The sequence below is a fragment of the Lemur catta genome, chromosome 15 (genome assembly GCF_020740605.2).
Source record: "Lemur catta isolate mLemCat1 chromosome 15, mLemCat1.pri, whole genome shotgun sequence".
NCBI lineage: Eukaryota > Metazoa > Chordata > Mammalia > Primates > Lemuridae > Lemur > Lemur catta.
Genome location: NC_059142.1, coordinates 24,187,462 through 24,202,542, shown reverse-complemented (window position 1 = coordinate 24,202,542; position 15,081 = coordinate 24,187,462). Strand labels below are relative to the sequence as shown.

The window sequence follows — 15,081 nt, the reverse complement described above, 5'->3', positions numbered from 1 at the left end:
GAATTGCCCACTTGAGCCTGATGTAGATCAGTCAGCCCCCTCGCTAACCCACAGATTCATGAGAATGCTATTTTAAGCCACTGAATTTTGAGGTAGCTTATTATACAATGTTATTGTGACTATAGACATTTGACATAAAGGAGTCAGGGTAAAAAGTGTTAAATTAAATTAAATTTGTCCTGAGGCTGCCTCTATGCCTTGAGCCCCTACAGAATTGCAACCTAACTTAGTACATAAACTAACCAAAACTCTAATTTAGGGGTATATTTAGTAACAAATAGCTGGGTGTCAGCCAATCACAGGCTGCCAACTGATGAAACCATGTCCAAATAAGGCAGACAAAGAGCTGTAACCAATGGAGCTGTTTCTGTACCTCACTTCTGTCCCCTGCCTATAATCATTCCCTGCTCACTTGCAGAGCAGAGCTCTCTGAACCTCTTCTGTTTCTGAGGGCTCCCTGATTTGTGAATCATGCCTTGTCCAATTAAACTCTGTTAAATGTATCCAAAATTTTTGTTTTTTACAGGAGGAATGGAAAACAAAAAAGTATAGGGTTCATGGATTGGGGGTCAAATACTTGTTGGAGATGTAATGCTAATGCAAGTGGGCTAGCAATCTTACAGAGAAATAACAAGTAGGTTGACTAATGCCACAGAAATCATTTTATTCAGAAGAAGGATAATTTTGGAAGCAGTCACCCATAAGTCCCCAAACAAGAGCCAGAATCGAACTCTTACATCCACATTATTTTAGATCCTATCCCATGCTACTGGGTTCCAGGAGTAGAGCAGCCAGGAAAAGAAACTTCATGGCGGCACTGGAATAAAGAAAACATTTGGGGGTGGTCACTGAGGAGTCTAAGGTTCATCAATCATCCAAAAGGACAAAGAAGTTCTCCTCCAACAACACAACGATTATCATTACACTTTCTATAAATTCCTGGTCTTTGCTATCAACCAGCTTTCCCTGCATGCTACTCAGACTTCAGTGGGCACAGGGGCAGGTGGCGTCCCTTCTACTCTGGCAAAGGCCAGCAGGTACTCATCCTCCCCATAAGCATCTCTCTTACTTCTTGAATAGGGACTTGGCAGGAGTGGCCACACCCAGTGCTATAGCACTTCTGTCCCTTGGGACAAGATCCATCTCCTGTGCACATTTCAGCACAAAGTCCTATAGGCACCCTTGGACAAGTTCCAGGTCTGGGTCCAGCTGAAAAACAGAACAGTCTTTCCAGAACCCAGACTGTTCCATAAAAGGGAGTGGCACCTGATGCTGAGAGAGACAGAGAGGCTGAAGTCACTTGGCTCTTGGAAGGCCTTTAGCTTCTTTCCTTCTTGACATCCCCAGTCTTCTCCTCTCTCAACCTTGAAAGCACCTAGTACTATTTTGTCCATGGGAAAACATACCCTTGACCAGAAACTGTAGCCTCCAGGGAGAAGAGAAGATAGCATTGCCATTAACCCCCTTCTTTTTGTCCCCTCTGGGACTAGATAATCAAATCCCAGATCACAAACAGGACCAGCCTCCCACAAATTTTATCTGCCTTCAGGTGCCTACTGAGTCCCACAGCCCACTGGTGCTCCCGGCCTGAAAGAGAACCCCAATCCTGCATCCAGTGCTGCTCAGACTGGGTCCCATGAACCAGTAGCATCAGCATCTCATACTCATATAAGCTAGCTAGAAATTCAGATTCTTGGGCCCCACCCCAGACTGACTGAAATAGGAAGTCTGGGGCTGTGGCCCAGCAATCTGGATTTTAACAAGCCCTCTAGGTGATTCTTATACATACTGATGTTGGAGAACCACTGCTGTACATTACCCCCCAAAACAGCCTATCCCATCAAGTTAGAGGCATGGAAAATGCAGGCTAGATATTACATTTATGAATCAAGTGAAATAGATCTGGTGGATGTTAATTCTCTACTCTGTGCTGGGGAGAGACCTCCTTCATGTGTGGAATTCCCTCTCCCAAAACATCTTAGGTTGGCCAATGAGCCTGAGATACCATGTTAGCAAGCTGGTCCTTGGATGATACATGCCATCTTAACTCCTCTGACCCTCTCTAGTTCCCATTCCACTTTGATGCACCCACCAATTTACAGTGGCAGCAATTAGTCCTAGCCTTTCAGTCAAGAATGTAAGGTATGTGAAGGTTCTCTGGTGAAACAGTACCTGCCAGGTGTAAATATTGGTGGAATGAATGAATGGGCCAATGTGTTTCACATCAGTGTGGATCTGTGTGTGGAAGCATGATATAGAGCTAATTTGCCTATAACCAGGTCCTTTCCAGCCATGGTTGAGGAATAATTTGGTACCTTAATGATATAAAAATTAAGTTTGTAGTTAAGAGTATTTCCAGCTTTTTGAAGTTTACAAATACTTCCAAAGCAAGAGATTATCTATATCTTTATGGTCTTCTAGACCTGGAGTATGGATAATTTTGGAAGCACTCACCCCATAATTCCCCAATTGCTATAAATGAACCCTTAAACACAAGTTGTCCATAATGGACAGATCAAACAGACAGAAAAATCAACAAAAAATCGTTGGAGTCAAACAACACACTAGACCTAATAGGCTTAATTGATATTTATGGAATATTTCACCTAATTGCTGCAGAATACACATTCTTTTCATCAGAACATGGAACATTCTCCAGAATAGACCATATTTTGGGACACAAAACAAGTCTAAACAAATTCAAAACAGTAGAAATCATATCAAGTATCTTTTCTGACCACAATGGAATAAAACTAGAAATTAATAACAAAAGGAACCTTGGACACTTCACAAACACGTGGAAATTAAACAACATGCTCCTAAATGACCAATGGGTCAATGAAGAAATTAAGAAGGAAATTTAAAAATTTCTTGAAACAAATGAAAATAGAAATACAACATACCAAAAATCTATGGAATACAGCAAAAGCAATATTAAAAGGGAAGTTTAGAGCAATAAGCGCTTCTATCAAAAAAGTAGAAAGATTTCAAATAAACAACCTAAAAATGCACTTCATGGAACTAAAAAAACAAGAATAGACAACCCACAAAATTAGAAGTAGAAGGAAATAAATACTAAAGATCTAATAAAGATCAGAGTGGAAAGAAATGAAATTGAGACTTAAAAAATACATTAGATGAACAAAATGAAAAGCTGATTTTTGAAAAGATAAACAAACCTTTGGCTAGACTAAGAAAAAAAGAGAAAAAATTGATAGAACTGATAAATGAATTCAGTAAAGTTGCAGGATACAAAATCAACATACAAAAATCAGTAGCATTTATATAGGTAAACAGTAAATAATCTGAAAAAGAAATCAAGAAATGAATCCCACTTGCAATAGCTACAAAGAATATAAAATACCTAGGAATCAATTTAACCAAAGAAAAGGTCTATACAAGGAAAACTATAAAACACTGATGAAGAAGAGACAAAAAATGGAAAGATATTTTATGCTCATGGATTGAAAGAATTAATATTGTTATAATGATAATACTAGCCAAAGTAATTTACATATTCAATGCAATCCCTATCAAAATACCAATGACATTCTTCATAGAAATAGAAAAACAATCCCAAAATTTATATGGTACCACAAAAGAGCCCAAATAGCCAAAGCAATCCTGAGCAAAAACAACAAAACTGGAGGCATTGCACTGACTTCAAAAATTACTACAAAGCTATAGCAAGCAAATCAGATGGTACTGGCATAAAAACAGATACACAAATGGAACAGAATAGAGACCCTAGATATAAATCCTTGCATTTAAAGCCAATTCATCTTCAACAAAAGCACTAACAACATACGATGACAAGACCAGTCTCTTCAATAAATGGTGTTGGGAAAACTGGGTATCATATGCAGAAGAATGAAACTAGACTCCTATCTTTCATCATACAGAAAATTCAAATCAAAATGGATTAAGGACTTAAATGTAAGACCTGAAACTATAAAACTACTAGAAGAAAACGTCTGGGAAACACTCCAGGACATGGATCTGGGCAAAGATTTTTTTGTGTAAGACCTCAAAAGCACAGGTAACCAAAACAAAAATAGACAAATGGAATACGTCAAGCTAAAAAGCTTCTGCATAGCAAACAATCAACAAGGTGGAGATACAACCCACAGAATGGGAGAAAATATTTACAAACTACCCATCTGACTAGGTATTAATAACCAGGATTTATAAGCAGCTCAAACAATTCAATGGCAAAACTACCCCCACCTCCTCCCTCCCAGCTTTCTCATACTTGAAAATGTTGGAATAAATGATCCTGGGACAGATCTTCCTTTGAGAAGGGCAGAAGGGAAGCTTCAGGGCTAGGTTTCTGTTGCATTTCTAATAACATACAATTGTGAAAAGCCAGTCTTGGCCAAACCCCAGGCCAGGCTGGGTGGAGAAAGTCAGTACTTACCTACTTGAGGGATGGAGGAACAGATGTGGTGACAGCCTGTTTTCCCTTCCCAAAGTGCCAGTCTTCTCTGCACTGGTACACACAGGTGCCTGACGAGTGGAGAGACTCAGTTAAACGCTTTTAAGCTTACAATTAGCAAATAAATTTTTCAAATAATACTATTAAACCCCACCAATTACCTAGGATTAAATCTAACACATGATGTACAGAAAACTGTGTGATATTACTAAGAAATTTTTTTAAAAATACCTTAATAAATGGAGGGATATGCCATGTTCATGGACTGGAAGATTCATTATTATAAAGATGTCAGTTTTCCCCAAATTGGGTAATAAATTTACCACTATTCTAGCCAAAGTCTTAGAAGGATTTTTTCTGAAAATTGATAAGCTGATCCTAACACTTATATGAAAATTCCAAAAAGCAAGAATAATCAAGGCAATCTTAAACAAAGGTGCAGGACATAAGCTACCATTATCAAGACTACGTGACAGTAAATGTAACAGTGTGGTATTGGTGCAAGACAGCAAATAGACCAATGTGACAAAAACACACCGTTCCCTAATTTAGGACAAAGCAGCCATGGGAGTACAAGGGGGAAAGAATGGTTTTTTCAGTAAAGGTAGGTGGCTTAATCATGTTGTCCATATAAACAAAAGGGAACCTTGGCTCCTACCTCACACCGCACACCAAAAATCTGTTCCAAATAGATCATGAACCTAAATGTGAAAGGGGAATCAATGAAGCTTCTAAAAAATACTATAAGAAATAGTTTCATGATCTTGGAATAGGCGAAGATTTCTTAAATATTAATATTACAGAAACATCACTGACCATAAAGATAGGTAAGTTGGATCTCATTACAATTAGGGACTTTTCTTCATTGAATGACATGATTAAGGGGGTGAAAAGGGAAGCCCTATTGGGTGAAAATGTTTACAATACGTACATAGAACAAAGTACTTGTATCCAAAATCCCTTATAAATCAATAGGAAAAACACAGACAACCTAACAGAAAAATGGGCAAAAGGATTGAATAGCTACTTCACAAAGGTGGGACTTGGAAGTTGTTAAAAAATAATGCCAAATTCCAGGAAGATGGTTTTAATTATGTACTGTTGACATTATTTTTGAATCTTCTAAAAGCCCCTCCATTCAAAACACACAAAACAATTAAAATAGCAAAATTCAAAACACAAAGACAATAAGACTAGAGGCACAAGGTATATCTATCTCCTCCAACTCCAAAATATGAGCGGATGGGTGGGATGAACCACCATCAGCCACAGACCCACAAGGTCTCTGCATCTGCACAGGGGAAATCCGAGGAAAGTAATGAGGTGAAGATGGAGAAGGCAGGGAGTAGTGTTCCCGTGAGCACTTCCTGAGCAATCCACTACAGCCACGTGACTGAAGGGATATCAAAATAGGGACTAGTAAGGTCATTAAATACATGTTTACTGAGGAAGTATGACCAAACGATAGTTTAAGCAGAGAGTATATACTCTGACAATCCAAACACAATATACCTATCAAAAGTTGAATGGGGGCCTAATTTTTTAAAATTGCCAAATTAATTGGGGCAACACATGTAAAAATAAGCCATATGAATAATTTTTTATAATGTAAGTTAATATAAATAAGCTGTTGTCCATAGTACAGGATTTTTTCTCAATAATTATCTTGCCATTTCAAAGTTCTCTTGTTAAACTGGTCCAGAAGCTTACACAGTGCAACAACCATGAAGGAATCGCTAGGAGAATTCTAAGCACCTTTGGACATTCTCTGAAAGCTCAACAGAATCACAGGAAACATAAGAAGGCAGTGTTCCAAATGTAGTACCTTGTCAGAGTTGAAATCTTTCTAAATACGGACATTTTCTGGACAATCTTGGACCTAGGAGGGCTTTTAATAACAGGTTTCATATAAAATTACCTTTATACTAATTAAATATGAGATCTAGGACTTCAGATTTATAAAATTGATAATGTAGTAAACTAACTATAAAGTACCTAAAAATAATGTTACTTTCTAAAAATAAAAGTGGTGAGGGGCATGGAAAGAGATTTGAAAAGTAAAGTTGATGAGTATCTTAGAATGATCAGGTGGGAATGAAAGGTTATTGCCTCAAATCAGGTGCCAGGGGAGATTACTGTAGGGTAGGGGAAGAAAAGAAAAAATTAGCTAATTTTATCATTAACATTACTTATAGGAGGACAGGTATAGATGATAATCCAAACAAAGAAGGGACCAAGGGTAATACTTAAAGGTCTTAGTGTAAAATAACTATTAGAATGAAAATATTATATAAACCTTTAAAAATAAAAAAGGTATGAGAGAGAAAAGGAGAGAGAGAGATTACACAAATAAAATAAATTACATAGTGAAAGATCATATGTCTAATAAGGAGGGAATAAAATAATAACCAAAAGAAAGGATAAACCACAAGTAAAAGGAGTTCTTATCTTTTGGAGATACATATAGAAATATTAATGGATGTAATGATAAAACATCTGGCATTTGCTTTGGAATAAGATGTGAAGGGGCTTCATGTCTGTAATCCCAGCACTTTGGGAGGCCAAGAGGGGAGGATTCTTGAGGCCAGGAGTTCCAGACCAGCCTGAGCAACATAAGGGGACCCATGAGGCTCTGTCTCTACAAAAGGATAAAACAATTAGCCAGGCTTGGTGGCGAGCACCTGTAGTCTTAGCTACTCGGGAGGCTAAGGCGGAGATCTCTTGAGCTCAGGAGTTTGAAGTTGCAGCAAGCTATGATCACACCACTGCACTCCAGCCTGGACAACAGAGTGAGCAAGACACTGTCTCTTAAATAAATAAACAAATAAATAAGAACCTTGAAACCACTTTGAAAATGGTTGGAGCTGGGCAATGGGTATGTGGTCTACCATTATACTCTTCTGTCTGCTTTGTGTTTAAATTTTCCCATAATAAAAAGTTTAAAAAAAAGTTGAGGGGGATGTTAAATATATTTTAATGAGTAAAAAATATGAAGTTACTAGTGTTCATACACACAGACATGGAAGTGTGGAAAAATATACACTGAAAGATTAACAGTGATGTTTCTCTGGGCAATGAGATTACAGGTGGCATTTATTTATTTGTTTTATATACTTTTGGCTGTGGAGTCTTGCTTTTCAACCACAAATATGTCCATGAAAATTTATTCTAATTAGAAGTTGCCACACTGGAAAAAGTTGAGAATGACTAGATCTAATAGGAATAGTGATGGAGGGGTTAAAAAAAAACCCGTATGTTGTGTAAACTTTATGATGAAAACTTTCAAAACTACACTCTTGAGTTCATAGCTATTGAACACATTTTTGGAAAGGTTGGGCAGGGCTGAGGAAATCAAGCAGGGGCCCCACTCTTCCTTCTTTCAAGGGCTGGTGAGCAGATGCGGCCACAACCATTGCTGGTGCACCAGCCCCTGGCCTCACATTCCTGGTCTTCTTGGCACTGATCCACACAAACATTTATCATTATTAGAAAAGGCTCAGTTGAAACCCTTAAATTAAAAAGTACATATTATTATATATAAATGACCATGGCATACTAATAATAGCAGTTTATGTTTTGGTCTAGCATTTCACTGTTTGAACATGATCTCTCTCTGTCACACACACAGATTGACAGGGGCACCATGATCATTCAGTGGGGGAAAGAATAGTCTTTTCAATAAATGGTGCTGGAAAAACTGGACATCCACATACAAAAGAATGAATTTGGACCCCTACCTCACACCATATACAAAAATCTACTCAAAATGGGTCAAAGTTCTAAATATAAAAGCTAAAACTATTATACTCCTTAGGACACATAGGTGTAAATATTTTTGAACTTGGATTAGACAATGGTTTCTTAAATATGACACCAGAAATAGAAGCAATAAAAGAAAAAATAGATAAATTGGACTTTATCAAAATTAGACTTTTGTACATCAAAGGACATGATCAAGGAAATGAAAAGACCACCCACGGAATGAGAGAAAATATTTACAAATCATATATCTGAGAAGGGTCCAGTACCCACAATATATAAAGAATTCCTACAAGTCAACAACAAAAAGATAACCCAATTTTAAAAAGGACAAATGACTTGAACACACATTTCTCCAAAGAAGATATATGAATGGCCAATAAGCATATGAAAAGATGCTCAACCTAATTAGTCATTAGGGAAATGTAAATCAAAATCACAATGAGATGCCACTATATGTACACTAGGATGGGTATAATAAAAAAGTCAGGAACCAATAGGTGTTGGCAAGGATGTGGAGAAATTGGAATCCTCATACATTGCTGGTGAGAATGTAAAATTGTGTAGCCTCTGTGGAAAACAGTTTGGTAATTCCTCAAAAAGTTAACACAGAGTTGCCACATGACCCAGCAATTCTACTCGTAGATACATACCCAAGAGAACTGAAGACATATTCACACAAAAATTTGTAGATGAATGTTCATAGCATCATTATTTCATAATAGCTACAAACTGGAAACAACCCAAATGTCACTCAACAGATGAATGGATAGACAATATGTGGTATATATATACAATGGAATATTAAGCCATAAAAAGGAGTGAAGTACTGATAGATGCCACAACATAGATGAACCTTGAAAATATTGAAAGAAGCCAGACACAAAAGGCTACATATCATATGATTCTATTTATACAAAATGTCCAGAGTACCAACATGGTTAGAGGCAAAAAGTCATTTTCTTTCTGTCATTGCCAGAGGGTGGAGGAAGGAGAGAATGGGAAGTGACACCTTCATGCAAATAGGATTTCTTTTTGGGATGATGAAAATGTTCTGCAATTGGACAGCGGTGATGGTTGCACAGCATGGTGAATATACTAAAAACCACTGAACTGTACACTTAAAAATGGTGGATTTTATAGTCTGTGAATTTTCTCTCAATACACACACAGCTGGAGACCTCCAGAGAACCTGATTTAATTGGTCTGGCATGGGGCCTTGGCATTAGTATGTTTTTCAAGCTTCTCAGGTGATTCCATTGTGCAGGCAGAGCCCCTTTCCTACCCCAAATGGGGTCTGTGAATCTGGGACATAGGGCATCACCTGGGAGCTTGTTAAGAATGTAGAATCTCAGGTCCCACCCTAGACCTACTCAATCAGAATCTGCATTAATAGGATCCCCAGATGGTTCTTGTTATATTAAAGTTCGAGAAACACATATCATCTAGAACAACCGAATATTGGAGTATTAATATATTTATGGTGGAATTAACCATTAAAATTATGCTTTCAAGGGTCAATGAGATTTCCACATGTAGAGGTGGGGACGTTGTCAGATAAGAAGAGAGAGCATCTTTGCATTTTGAGGAAATCAGTACTTTCATTAGAGTTGCACTTAAGGAAGAACAATTTCCCATTCATGCATAGAATTTGCTGGAATTCAATACACAACACACATTTTAGAAGACAGAGAGTTAAAAGAGTGTTACAATGGTCCAGGTATGTAATCAGGGTGGTGGCAGTAGGTATGGAAAGGAGGTAAGAGATATTTTGGAAGAAGAATTGACAAAGTCTGGTCATTGATTACATTGGAGGGGGTGGGCATGAGGGGTAGCAAGGTAGCCAGAGAAATCATTTTTGGTCGTGAGCTCATAAGGCTTAGGGAGTAGCAGGAGTAAGAAGAGGAAGCAAAAGGCACAACAATGGAAGATCCAAGACAAAGTTAGAGAAGCCACAGGAGGACAGAGTTTCAGGAGTGAAAAGATCCTGACCAATGTCAGGTGCTGCAGCACAACCAAGGAGGTTGATGATTGAGGAAAATTATTAGATTGTCAACCAGGAAGTCATGGGTGCCCTTGGAGGGGGTGGGGATTGTGATGGTGGTGATGGAGGTGGCCACAGCTGCACTGTAAAGGCCCAGGAGTGATTGCTGGTTGGGAAGAAAGAAGACAAGCAGGGTTTGGAAAAATGTTTTCTCAAGGAAAGGAAGACTTACCAGTTTTTAGGTAGAAAGAAAGAAGCAAATGAAGAGGAGGGGGTTGGAGGTGCTGGAGAGAGAGCGGATGGCAGATGGAGCAGGGTCAGAGCGAAGGTGAAGACTGAAGAGTGCAGAAGAGGGGCTGGCCTTGGACAAGGGGGACACAGAGGGACGCTGGTGTGGGTGATGGTGGTGATAGTCCGGATGTGTGCCTATCGTCTCCTCACAGGGACCGTTTCCCATGTCACTCACCCTCCCTCCCATCCCCCTCCTGCACTGCACATTCCCAGTCCCGGCTTCCCCACTTCCTGGTTCTGAGAAAGTGGGGCTGGTCTTCACCTGGACTTACCGACAGCGTGGAGCTCTGTGCTGAGGGTGAGGAGGACTGCGAGGAGGAAGAAGCCACCCAACTTCATGTTGCTCGTTCAAGACTTCGTTTGGTGACAAGGCTGCAAGGCCAAAGGAACTGAGAATTATACTCTCCTGGACGGTGATCTGGGCCAGAGTTCAAGACCAGCAACAGGAGGAAGCAATCTCTAATCTTAGGTTTTCCCAAACAGCTGACATTGCTAAAAAAAAACACAGACGACGTGTGGTGTTGGGCCTATTTCCCAGACAAGCTCTTTGAAACAAGGGAAGTACCTCCTTAGTGTAATGAATGAAATCTGTCGGGGGGGGGGGGGGGGGGGAGAGAGAGAGAGAGAGAGAGAGAGAGAGAGAGAGAGAGAGAGAGAGAGAGGGGGAATGTGTGTGTGAGAAAGAGAGACAGAAAGAAAGAGTATGTGTGTGATGGCGTCAGAATAAAGATAAGGAGGAGGAGAAGTAACTCCAGAACATCTGTGTGCAGCTGTTTTATTTATTAAGCATCACAACTGAGGTACAGTAAGGTTAAATAGCTTGGTTAAGGTTACAGAGCTACTAAGTGGGATTTAAACTCAGATATTTTTGTCTTCCTATTTCATGATTTTTTTTCTGTAACACTTTTTCTCTGCATCAGGACCTAGGTCTAAATATTATATTACATCATATGACACTGCTAAGGAACGTATCTGTTCTCCCTCCTCCCCAAGGTAGTACTAAATATTTATGTATTTATATATACACATAGACATACACGTATACATGCATACAAATGCAGAGAAATTCTGGAACAATAGCTTTCCAAATAATAACAGCATTACTTCTTAAGAATAGCATAAGATTGGGGGGTTCAGGTAGTCTAGAGGTCTTTAGCCTGCAATAAGACTCAGGAAAGGCATTCATATATTACTTGTGCAATTAAAAATTAACAAAAGAAGAAAGAAACTACCCATAAACATGAAGAATAAATTGGAAAGTAGCAAAACTAGAGTCAGGAAAGTTAGGCAGGAGGCTTTATTAAACATAGTATGTTGCAGGAGACTGGCACCTTCTATCCAATCTGCCTCTCATACCCCATGGAATCCCCTCTGAATTATCTGAAATTCCCTCCCCCCTCCACCTCCAACCCCAGGACTCGGGAATCCACCAGTTGGTGCTGGGAGGGAGATGGGCAAACCTGCCCCTAGACGACAAGCACCCTCTTTAGACTGGGTCCCTGTGGGGAGGGAGCTCTGCGGCCAGCGAGGGGACCAGAGCAGATTCGGGAACTGAAAGAAGGGGCGAGTAGCAGGGGGTAGATGAGACATACTCCTTATTGTCGGGGTGATGCAGCCGCAGCAAGAATATGGCGAGCACTTACATATGGCTCAGAACAATAGTGGCAACATGCCAAGCAACGGTGTGATCACATGAGTCTTACATAGGAGGTGACATCATGGTTACATAACCGTGCTGACTCATGCCTTACTGGAAGGTTGGCGGGAGACACGCCGCAGTCATCTTAGTTTGGCCTAAGAAACCTATTGCTTATGCACATGGATTTTCCCTTACAGCGCCATTGAAAGGTGTTTATTCTTCTTCCTAAACAAAATCAGCAGAAATAAAATCATAGTCCTTGTGTCATCGTTCCAAAACATTGTCGGAGCCAGTTCTTACGTGCAAATGAGCTTTGAAATGTACCACCATCAAGGTCAACTTCCCTCAACCTTGACTCTCTATGGGGAGATAAGACCCAGATAAACGCAGATGTTCATACCAGTTAGTCACATGGTTTGCAATATCAGCACTACCTCCACAGACCTTCCCAGTTTCTCTTATTTCTTTACTTTCCTCCCCATCTTTCTACCCCCCTTGCCTATACCCTTGAGTAATAGCACCTGCTGGCAAGACCCTAACTGGAGTTGGAGACACCTGGGCACCATGCAACAGGGACGGCTTCCACCATAAATTCCTGATCAACAGCTTCATTTAGGGCCTCAACTCTGCCCTGCAGTTTTACTACAATTTCAACACAAACTCTCACTCTTCATAAGGTCTATCGCAAACCTTGTGCATTTTCCTCAAACTTCAGTTTTTTTCAGTCCTCACACTCAGCAGGGGACCTTGCCTCCTACTTTACAGAGAAAATATTTTAACTGCTAATTCAATTTCTTTAATAGATATAGGACTATTTAGGTTATCTAGTTCTTCTCGAGTTAGCTTGGATAGTATATCAATCTGGGTCCAAACAGGAGAAAGATGCCACACAGTAACTTGAATAGGGAACATTTAATATAAAGAATAATTAACCTAGGGGTTTATAGTAACAAAGGGTTGGCTAGTGAAAAGTATGGAGAATTACATACAGTATGAGTGTGGCAGATAGAAGGAATAGTTGCTAATCCTAAAGCTGAGATAAAGCACCCAAAGAAGAACCCCCATCCCATCCCTGGCTCTCAGGGCTGAGATCCAGACCTTTTTGGAGAAGGCATGGCCAGTTTCACGGAATGCTAGTCACTGCAGTGCTGCACCTGCAGAACTTGCTGGAAATCAACCCTTCGGGGTGCCAGGAAAAGCTATTCACTAGGTGTCTTAGCAGAGGCACTTTGCTACAAAACTTCCCAAAACAGGTGTTGGAGGAAGCTTCTGGCTGCTGGTGCTACTGGTCGCTGGGCACTACAGGAGCTGAACACTGGAAGAACCGCCTGCATTGCAGGGACTGGAGGCACTCTGCTGCAAAACCATCCGGTGTCAGGGCACACAGCAGATGCTGGGGGAAGTTGCTGGCCACTAAGTGCTACTGACCACCATGCACCCCAGGCACTGAGCATTAGAGAAGCTGCAAGCACTGCGGGAGCCAAGTACTGCAAAAGCTGCAGATGCTGCAGGAAGCAAAACTCTTCTGCGGGGAAATCTCTCTCCGGTGCCCTCTACCGACAAAGCTTCAGTGCTGTCTGACAAAAGAAAAAACATTTAAAGAGCCCAGATCCATTTTCACAGAACAGTCTGAGAGGGTGGATTTGGAGCTGAGAGGCAATATATTAATAACTAATACAGACAGTTTGTGTCTTTCAAGGAATTTGGACATTTCATTGAAGTCGTCAAATTTATTGGCATGGAGTTGTTCGAAATATTTCTTCATTATCCTTTTAATTATCTGTCCAATCTATAGTGATGTCACCTCTTATCCCTAATAGTGGTGATTTGTGTCTTCTCTCTCTATTTCCTGATTGGCCTAGAGGATTATTAATTTTATCGATCTACTTAAAGAAGCAGCTTTTGGTTCCATTGATTGTCCCTCTTGTTATTCTGTTTTCTGTTTTATTGGTGTCCATGCTCATCTTGATTTCCCTTTTCTGCTCATTTCAACTTTGCTCTTTCTAAAAAGTCATTTTTAAGGTGGAACACAAAGACCTTTCTAACAGGAATTTAGAGCAATAAATTTCCATTTAAGTGCTGCTTTCATGGCCTCCCACAATTTTTTACATGTGTGTTTTCATTTTCATTTGGTTAAAAATATTTTCTCATTCCCCTTTTGATTTCTTCTTTGACTTATTGCTTATTTATAAGTGTGATATTTAGTTAATAAATGTTTGGGAAATTTCCAGATACTTTTCTGTTACTGCTTTTAACTTAATTCCATTGTGGTCAGAGAAAAAAACTTTGACCTGAATCTTCCAAATTACACTTCTTTTACAGTCCAAACTATGGTTTATTTTTGGTTAATAGTCCACGTATACTAGGAAAATAGTCCATGGTTATTCTGTTGTTGGGTGGACAATTGTATAAATGTCAATTAGACTAAGTTGGCTGATAGTGGTGTTTCAGTCTCAACTCTTCTCTGTTATTTCTGATTTTATGTCCATCTGTTCTGTCAATTATTGAGAGAGAAGTTTTGAAATTTTTGAGAATAATTGTGGATTTATCTATTTTTCCTTGCAGTTCTATCAATTCCTGCTCTTTATTAGGTGCATAAATGTTTTGATTTCTTATGAAGTGACCACTTTATATGAAATGGACTCCTTTATCCCTGTTAATATTCTTTACTCTATATTAATATAGCCACTCAGCTTTCTTTTCATTTTAATAAACTTTTAATTTTTGGAATAATTTTAGATTTACAGAAAAGTTGTAAAGATAGTGCAGAGAGCTCCTGTATACCTCCCACCCAGTTTCCTATTGTAACGTCTTACATTACTGTAGCATTAGTTAAAACTGAGAAATCAACATGAGTACATTACTATTAACGTTACTATGGAATTTATTTGACGTTCCCTAATTATTTCACCAATGTACCTTTTGTGTTCCAGGATCCGATCCCGGATACCACATTGCATTTATTTGTTACTC

The 15,081-nt window shown here is 39.4% G+C and overlaps 1 long non-coding RNA gene across 1 annotated transcript; it reads right to left on the bottom strand.

Annotated features, from left to right (window-relative positions):
- Positions 1-658: 658 nt before the first annotated feature.
- Positions 659-11,001, bottom strand: LOC123620360. The gene is made up of 3 exons (XR_006728813.1): positions 10,742-11,001; positions 4,418-4,506; positions 659-817 (listed from the first exon to the last, which is right to left on the bottom strand). It is a non-coding gene; the product is annotated as an uncharacterized LOC123620360 (long non-coding RNA).
- Between the last annotated feature and the right edge of the window lie 4,080 nt (positions 11,002-15,081).